We start from the raw sequence: 9,949 nt of genomic DNA on the forward strand, positions 1-9,949 counted from the left end.
ACTTATATTGTGTATATAGTGGCCTCCATTCTATTGGGGTCTCTCTCTATTTTTTTTCTTGGATCTTTTTAGTCCTGTATATTTCATATTTTGTTTGCTTATGGGCGTTGATTGCTGATTTCCGCCCTATTGCACAATTTACCAAGGGCAAAATTCCCTGTACTGGTGAAATACTTTGCAATAAACTTCAATTCAGATTTTACATAATGGTGGCATATTGTGTTACATTGGGCTTCCCACTAAATCCCAAAATCCTTCTACATCAAAAGCTTTTCATTTTAAATTGGGGGGGTAGGCCTCTCATTTAGTTGGTGAAATAATCAAACTATGACACACACGTAATGGTCCGGTTGGCCACCATATGTTATGAAGTCTTATCCTCCCAGGTCCATCCCACCAAGCTTTAAGCAGGCTCTGCTTTACGCTGGAGAAAAAAGACAAAGCCTTTACATGTTACTGTTGATGTTTGTGGTTGAAAGGCCTAATACCGGTTTACCAGCTTTCCTGTAACCTCTATTGGGACTACCACCACTCTCTTTTGTTTAATACTTGTCTCCCCCTGACTTCCACTGGTAGTGACAACTGAGCAATCCAAACAAACACAAAAAATTTATTTGAAAATGGGGATAACAATATATTTGTGTAAATGCTCATATGTGAGTTTAAAACCCTGTGAGTATACAGTATCAGAAGGGCATATCGGCATTTGAAATCATACAGGGGACAGCTGGACAGAGACACAGATAGACTTTCTTACATCACTGCAAAAATAAACATACACTGCTCTGTGTCCATTAAATTGGGTGTAGGTCCTTATCATTACTTTTTTTATACAGGACCCATCATCTTTACAAGCCCGTAGACGTACCGCACTTATTAGTTCTTTGATAAAAGTGGAATCGGTTCATTTTTATTGTGCTTTATCCGTTCCAGGGAGTTGATACAGTTTATTATTATTAGTTACCTAGAAGTGTTCGCTTACTTGAGGTCTTAGGGATATTATAGGGCATTTCGTAGTACTTTCAGCCACCTATACTGGATGGATAATTGTCCTTGTCAGAACAATGTTGTTTAAAATCTTTAAAGATCTTTTGTATCTCTTCTGAATGTTTTTAAATTCTCTACTTATTGAAGTTAAAGCTAAGGAGTGTTTATCTGAGTTGTTTCATCCTAGGTGTGTTTGTTTGTTTTTTAGCTGAACGTTGTGCTGGTGTTTGATTTCTCGATGAATTGCTATGTATATATCAATGAAGTTTTGTACTGCTTAGTCATGGTTTTTAGGTAGTCAGTATATTTATGTATATTAGTTTATCTTTTAATGTGCTGTGTGTCTTTTTGTGCCTGTTGTTGTTTTTGACTTGTTGTTCTTAGTCTTGGCTGTTGCTGTTTGCTTTCTGTCTGGCCCGAGCTATGATCTTCGCCTTTTTGGTAATAAAAGAGATTTTAACTCTCATATGGCGGACCTTATCCTGATTAGAATAAAGGTTTCATAAAATAATAATGTGGACTTATAGTTTATTAGAAATTGAGGTATTGGTTCCTGAAGATACGTCAATCTCACCTACTTTGCCAAATGTGTCATTCTCCATATGCCAGTGGTCCAAGATTGCTATATGATGGCAACCATTTATTTGTTAGTGGGGCGACTTGGGGGGGGTGGGGGGCGGGAGGGCAGCGCGGGTGTGGGTTTTCACACTCCTCCACCATGTCTACCTAAATTAGCTGGAAAGCCCAAAACTCCAAACATAGGCACTTTTCATTCCCTCTGCAATGGACACAACTTGTGGCAAGCGTGCCTCCTAACCTATTCTCTTTTGTGTCTGCAGATTGCTTCTTTCTGCACCTAGCCCTCTCGTTCGAAACTTCGACTTTCCTACCTAACTGTTACCCTCACCTCCTTCACACACAAATTAACAACCAGCAAGATACATAGCGAAGCAAGAAGCCAACATAAATCACTACAAACAAAACCACACTGTCAGGAGGACCCCCAAACGGACACAACAAAGTATACAATACACAGTTCCCTAAAAGCCTGTTGTGTCAACAGCAATATAGAGTAAATACTTGTATAAAGTAATAAACATTTCTCAAATTTGACTTGAAAATCAGGATTATTAACTTTATATTGAATAATATTTTATTGAGGTTTGCAGTGTATTGAACATGCATCAACACTGTCAGCCTATAGTCCTCACTTTCAGAGATTGCATGTCAAAACAGTCTCAGACATGCACATCATCACCAGTTAATTCAGCACTAGTTAAACTGGAACAGTCATCCGCTTTTGATGTTGCTGTTCCAATAAGGTAACAACATCTATAACTGTAAAATCATATAAAAAAAGGCATTACTTATACCTTAAGAATCCTGGCTCATAATAATCAAAATCATACTTCAGTATCACAAGTAATCAAGCTGATTTTTGTTTGTGCACCCATGGTCACAGTGCAAACAGGTACTGGTTTGCAGCTTATGAATCATGACCTTCACTATAATAATGTAGGTTAGGTTAGCCTGTACACTATGTAGCCTCAAAGGGGAAACAAATGTAAAAGAATGTGTGCAAAGCACTCTGTGCTTGACTCAGTACTGCTCATTAAACTCATTGCTTTGTGTCAGGGCCATGTTCAGGACCATTTTCTCAATCCTGCTCCCAGTAGATTTCCACCCGCTCCAATTATGTGTGTATTCCACTCTCTGCTGCACTGTATGTGTGTACCCACTCCCACTTACTCCCGTAAGGATTCATACCATTCAATCTTGCACAATAGAGATTTTGTTTCAAAAGACATTATTTTACTGTAAGTAACAACCGAGAAATTTCCGAGAAAGGCCACACTTGCCATGCTGTTGTTTTGTAAAAACTCACTTTAAATCTACTTTTCAACTTCATTTGTTGATTATATTTACATCCTTCCAGCGGTCAGAAGTCTTGGGACCTGCAGTTTATTTTTTAGCGCTTGCTCTGGCACGCAGCAAAACTGCCCACTCCCACATGATTTGTGTTGGGTTCCCGTTGGACCTATAGGATCCTAATCCTTAACCCTAATCTCGTTTCTTTATCAGGACTATGGTGGTAAAACAGTAAGAGGACAATGTTCCAAAAGGGTTGTAGAGGTCTTTGTCAATAGTTTTCTAGACACTTTAGACTAACTTAATTTTCATCAGAGCCTCCAAAATGTTGAGGGTCAGTATTAGAGATGTGAACAAATACCTGTCAGATGTTGAAAGTGGTTCTTCTGCTGGTGCTGAAAATTGGTGCTGTTATTGTAGGGCCTCATGACAGCTAATGTTTAATCAATTATAATATAATAATGTATCTATAATTTCTCTTAGCATAAACACAACCTTGACTCACTACCTGGACTATTAACAGTTACACAGCCTTTATTTAAAGTTATTGTTGGCATTTTCGTGCCTTTATTAGATATGGACAGCCAAAGGTAGACAGGAAAGGGGGGTAGAGAGAGGGGATGATACACAGCAAAGGGCCACAGGTCAGATTCAAACCTGGGCCGCTGCAGCAATTCCGCATATGGGTTGCCAGCTCTACCAACTGAGCTAACCGGGCACCCACACACAACCTTTATTTGGACTTAATCTCAACTTAGAGGCGGTCTAGATGTTTTCTAACAGCTTCCAGCAGAGATCCTGCCCACTTTCAGCATAAAGTATACTTTTAGATATAGATTATAGATATTATAGTGAATTTGACATATACAAATTTAGCTGATTTTCACTAAAAAAGATACATATATTTAAAAAAAAAATTGTGGATTTAGCCATAGCTAATAGTAGCATAAACATTCTGCAGCTAACACAGTCTGGAATGTTTCCACCAATAAAAAGTGAAGAGAAGAATAAAAGAGCTTGATTATTGCTAGATTCTGCACCTTAGTTGCTCACAGTAAAAAAAGATTGGCTAAACTGCAGTGCTTGTGTTGCGAATATTTTTAAAATCTAAATCTTATCCAGATTTATTTCTTTTTTATCTTTCTTTAACAGATAATTCCCCAAATTTAAAAAAAAATAAATAAATAATGAGCCTTGGACAAAAGCCCTGCAATAAATCCCCAATTAATAAAGCTTTTATTTGCCAAGACTTATATGTGTATGTAAATGTGTCCATAACCAGTAAACCACTTAACAGGAAATAATTAAGAATTAAAAATATTAATAAATAAGGTTTTATTTTTAAAATCATGCAAATCCATCCATTACTCATAGACTCAGTCCATCTTTACACATTTATCTCTTAGAAGTAGGAATAGCCTACTCAAAAAGTTTGATGATGATGCACTACTGTGTGGCAAACTAAACATGCCCCTTTGTGGTATATATGGAAAATATTTAGTTATTTTTGCATGAGCAAAACACCACTTAGTAATGACATTATTCAGTCTGCTGTGGTATTGCAAAAAACCAACAAAACAAAAATAGGTATGACATCAGCCTGGTATAATGAGCGCCCTGCAATATACAAAACACCCACACTGGTTGTAGCTGTAACATCCTCTTGTGTTGTCATACTTGTACGGTCAGTGCTAAATGTAAACTGCTCATGCATCTTCACTCAACATTAAAGGTGCAGACAGTAAAGACTTTTGCAGCTTTCTAGTGGCAGCATGAACAAAACTCTAACAATAGCAATATTCAAAAACTTCTTGTCTGCCAATTACAAAACTGGCTGAATTAAATAACACTTCATGATAATAAGGTCAGATTTAAAAATATATGATTTGACAGTTTAATGGTTATATCATATGTTTTATCTGTATTATTTATATCAATATTTTATAATGTATTATTTACTTGTTTTTAGTTTTATGTATATTTATTAATATTTAACACTTTAGCTATTCATAGCTTCCTGATCTAAGAAATATCATCCTAATTCATGAATACAGACGCTCAATTCACCTTTTTACATGCTTTACTGATGGTCACTTAGGTTTTAGAGAAACCAAACCAAATGGAGAGTGTATGTTGAGCACTGGAAAGTGTTACATTGTCAGAACATTAACAAAATAGGACCACTTCTACCAGTTTAGGAAGCTAATAGCTGAAAGTCACTTAAAGAGTGACTGACAATGTTCAGCCAAACGTGCATGTATACCATTGGTGGTTTTATTTCCTTAGCATTATTGAAGTAAATAAAATAAATTGATAGATAATAAATTAATAAATAATTGTATTTTAATCTGACACAAAGTTGGGCAAGCTTTTATTTGTTTTGCCTGTGTTTGCAATTTACAATGGTCAGTTACTTCACTTACACTCCCTGAAGGGCTATTGCTTGAGCTTAAAACCAAACAATACTTATACAAACCTTTAACTGCGTAAGAGAAAAGCAGGAGCCACCTTCTTTTTTTCAAAGGGATGCAGTTGTGGCAAAAGACTTGAGTTACAATGAAGCCTAAAACACTTAGATACAATATTACATAAATCTTAATTCATCTTAAATAACCCTATTGAACCATTTATGGGTGACATAGATTTAGTGTCTTTGTTATACTTGTTCGTTAAGCCTGCATAATAAACATGCAATGGTATTTTTTCTCTGAGTAGAGTTTTTGGAGAATGTTCTACAAAAAGAATAACTCTGTTGTAATGTATAAGATCATCACTAAAAAATTCTCCAAAAGGCCTTGGATAAACAAGCCTTATTTTAAAATGTTTCCAGGACATGTTTGTTGAACATTTATGAGCTCTGAGCAATAGTTCAATCCGCACACATTTCCTACATATATATAGATAAATATACTACAATAATAATTATGCTTTAAACAGACTATTTTGTTTCATATATTATCATTCATTCGTCCCTTGTCTGTGGATTCTGATCCAAAACCTACAAGGTCCAACCTTACATCATTAAATGTGTTTTATGGAAGGTTTGTACTTTTCTTCCCACATTTTAACTTTGCAGTAGGAGGTGGAACCATCAAAATACAAAATACAAAAAATTAGCATAATAACCAACATATTGACATAGATGATGGATTTCTGTCTCCATGTTGACTCCAATATTGCACGAGACAGAATTTATACAGCATGTGTAGAAGAGTGTTCGCTAAAACAAAGCTAAGATTAATTTAAGATGAATCCATCTATAACGTTGGTAGTATGGAAGCATAAGTGTCATGTGTCATGACACACTGAGACTATTCGAGCAAACATCAAAACATCATGCACACGTAGCTTGTTCTGCAGTAGACTAATAAAGTATTGCAACATAGTTACAGCTGCCAGGTTATTGGGTCCACCTAGCTAAAACTAATGCAGTCTAATCAAACAACCCCGTAGTAAATCTAGGCTATTGTTTGTTACAACATTAATAATAAATGTGTTTCTATTATTTTGTCCACCCCATATATATCAATGCAGGTTGATTAAATATTAGAAAAATCTCAGTATAAGGGCACAGTCACACATTTGTGAAATCATAACAAGCGAATATTCAACTTCTGTTCACTTCCATTCTATGCATGCAAATGGGAAAATAAAACCTTCTTGTGGCAAAGCAGGGTCGCATTTCAGCTTCGCGTGGAGTTCAGCATTGGTAAACATTGGCTGGTGAGGTCGCCAAAGTAGCAAACAAGTGTATGTGTGGTTGACCCCTAAAACCATTAAGGGAGTCTTTCTTACAAGACTGTTGTTTTAGACTGCATTAGTTTTACTCAGGTGGACCTAATAAAGGAAAAGAATGAGTGCAATTGAGTGTATATAGAGAGCCACCCCAAAGACCTGAATGTTTTTTTCAAAAAGAGGAAGCCATCTGCACTTAATGAATAGCACAATGTATAAGGAGAGTGGAGGTTCCTCTCTTATTAACGCTAACACTAGTGACACACTCCACTGACATCTGCTGTTGTGCATCAATTCTCAGTCAAGATCAAGTGTGACCTTATTTGCTGCTGCCACTTCCAGCTAATTAATTAATTTTGATTTCCCAGAACTTTACAAGACAATTAAATGTGCATCTGACAGTACTGTATTAGAATTCATTAAATCAAATTGAATTCTAATTTTTTTTTTTTTTTAATTGTAACATGCACTCTTATTCCATCTCTTTCTCTATTTCTACTTTCCTGTAAAGTAAAGTAAAGCCACACGGCATGTTTCTGTCTTTCATTAACACCCCATCACCCAGCTCTAAGGGGTTATCCTCAGTCTTTACATTATATTTATGATAAGCTCTGTGATATTACTCTCTATGCCTCCTGCTTGCATAGCTCACCCTTGGCTAAGTAAGGCACTGTATCTTCCTGTTTCTCCTCCCTCTGCTTTCATCCATACATTGGTCATCTGTCTTTAGCCTGGCCTTGCTGTGCATTCTCACTGCAGGAAACATGACTGAAAGGATGCTCCAATCTGAGTGGCTGAATATTCATTTAGCTAAGCAGCTTGCACCTTTTTGGTGAATTGGTATTGCTTTTCATATAATTTAATTATTTGATCAAAAAGCCATCATTAAGTAGCACTAATTGAAAAAAGACCTAAAAACCCAACTAGTGACAACTGGAGACTGTGATGTTCCTTACACACTACAAACAAAAACACGCTGACTATTAAGCTATTGTTAGAGCCTTGACCGGTAGTTGGGCTAAAAATTTTATGTTTGTGTGCATGGTGACGTTAGTTCAGTTTGGAGTGTTGGCAAGACAAAAAGATATCCTAAGGCCATGCTGCTACTGGGGCAAAAGATCAAATAAAAAGGGGGAAAAATCAGTTATAAAAAGATGTCAATAATAGATCTAACTGTTTTGCAAGCATAATCTAGGGACCCATATTAATTTCTACAGTAAATAAAATAAATAAATAAATAATAATAATAAAAGTAATAAATAAAAGATGAAAGATGTAGATAACTCACAAGCTGATGGAGGATTTTGACTTGTTCATTTTACATTTTACATACTTTGGCTGAGTTTCCAGATCACTCAGCTCCACTGGAACAAAATGGACTCTTGATCATGATACTAGCAATGTGAACACTTAGTTAAGGAGCCCTTCACACACCGTGTTGGCATGTACAGGGCGTGGACACAATTTTAACATCTGTAAACTATCTGAAGATCAGGATGTTCAGTTTTTGCTGAAAGTCATATAGAGGTGTTGATTCAGCTCTGTGGTAATAGTAGAGACTGTAGTTTGGCGGTGTGTCTGGAAATGGATTCGATTATGTTGAGGCGCCTTGTATCTTCCCACTTGACATGGACCACAAACTAAAAAGTTGCCACAAACTAAAAGGTTCCCCTAGAGTTTAACCAAATTATAACCTCTTTGAGGGTTTTATCAAAAGCTGACCATGTAAGCTTCTCAAGGGTCACATTCATTGCAGAGCTGTTGTGTTAGATTACAACAGGGTTGTAGAGGTGTTTCTTTTGTGTGTCCACCCCCTATACCTACATGCAACGTGCATTGTACACATGAAAAGTCGTAAATGTCATCATATGAATGCCTGCTCTTTGTGTATTGATCATTGTCCTGAAAGTCCTTCAGTAGGAATTCTCTCTTTTCTTCCACTCTCCTCTGACACTCCTTCCTTTTTCCCTTGCTCCATTATTACTTTGTATTTTTTGCTTTTTACTGTGAATAGAATAGATGGAGCAAAGAAGTCATCATCTGAGCCAAACACCTTGATGTGCCACCAGTCACATATTTTATAGCATATAATCTGATATTTTCTATGTACAAAATCTCAGAAGCATTCCAAACAAAGTGTGCTGGAAGTTGGGGCTGAGTTGAATGTCTGGGTGAGGAAGAGCTGGGAGGAAGGCATAGGGTGGGGCCTGTAAAGGATGTAGTTCCTCTTGGACTGGGAAATGAAGCTGAGTGTTGAACCCATCGTTTGGTAGAACTGGCACTCCTTAGAGAGCAGTAAGAAAGGTTTGATGGATAAGCAGAGAGAAAGGTGGCTGTAGAGGGCCTTGAACAGGTTACAGTATGAAAGGGAAGAGTCTGTTGCTTGAGGAAAGATCAGTTGAGCTGATCCTCGTACTGTTTCCGGAAACAGTCACCAGCAGGAAAAAACTCCCAGCAACGCTCCTGGTACATCTTCCATACATAAGACTCCTTTAAGACAGAAAGATGGGAGGAGGTAGGTAAAGCTCCATACTACAGATTTACAAAAGTCATCATACAGAGGGGCGAGATGTAAGGAACCATGCAAATGAGGATAACAGCAGTCTCTACTCAAAGTCATTCATGTATTGTTGTGAGTTATAATTTGGATAAAAATATAATTTGGAAAGCGGTTTCAGTTGTTGTTAGAGGATGCAAAATTTGTCTTATTTTTTGTCTAAAAAGAAAAATAATTTTGTCAAGCATGTTATTAATTAGAAAAGTAATCTTGTTTTAAGAAAATATATCTAGTTTTGTCTTAAAAAGATATTACAGCTAACATTGAGCTAGATGTAACCAGTAACAAGTTCCAACAATGGTTTGCATAATATCCCAGCTGAGGAACAAGACTATTTCCCTATTTTAACAGTAAGTTAAAGTATCTTTTTGTTTTTTAAATGAAAGTAGTCTTGTCCCAGTGTTGTTAATTAAGCTGCTTTAAGATGATTTAAGATTAAGATGCTTTAAAAATAGTAATGCTTATGGTTCCTCCATTTAAAAGAAAGGTCAAAGGTTGCAAATTTTTTATCTTAGAATAAAGTACAAATTCTTAAATTCAGCTCAATAAAGTGACCAAAATACTATTTTAAAAGTCTTAAATAGTTCTAGTTTTAAGGTCTATTACTACGGAGCCCCTGAAGGGACATGGGAAAAAAAATTAAAAAAAACCTTTAAAAAAATTAAAGGTTTCTTGTGGGCACAAGATACTTTCTAGTGAGCAGTGTAAGTGTTATATTCTCAGCATTATGGTAATTGCTGATTTTCAAAATAAAGGTATTAAGAACAGTAAGCTATAATTCAAACCTACATTTAAAATAAA

The 9,949-nt window shown here is 36.2% G+C and overlaps 1 protein-coding gene across 1 annotated transcript in view; it reads right to left on the reverse strand.

Moving 5' to 3' along the window:
- Positions 1-9,013: 9,013 nt before the first annotated feature.
- The window catches only part of LOC118334266 (ryanodine receptor 2-like), a gene marked incomplete in the record, with an annotated part of 114,618 nt that continues 113,682 nt past the window's right edge, over positions 9,014-9,949 (reverse strand). The window contains 1 exon segment of the mRNA XM_035670117.1: positions 9,014-9,024.

Source organism: Morone saxatilis, unplaced genomic scaffold (genome assembly GCF_004916995.1).
Source record: "Morone saxatilis isolate NCDOM2014 unplaced genomic scaffold, NCSU_SB_2.0 Contig1, whole genome shotgun sequence".
Taxonomy (NCBI): Eukaryota; Metazoa; Chordata; class Actinopteri; family Moronidae; genus Morone; species Morone saxatilis.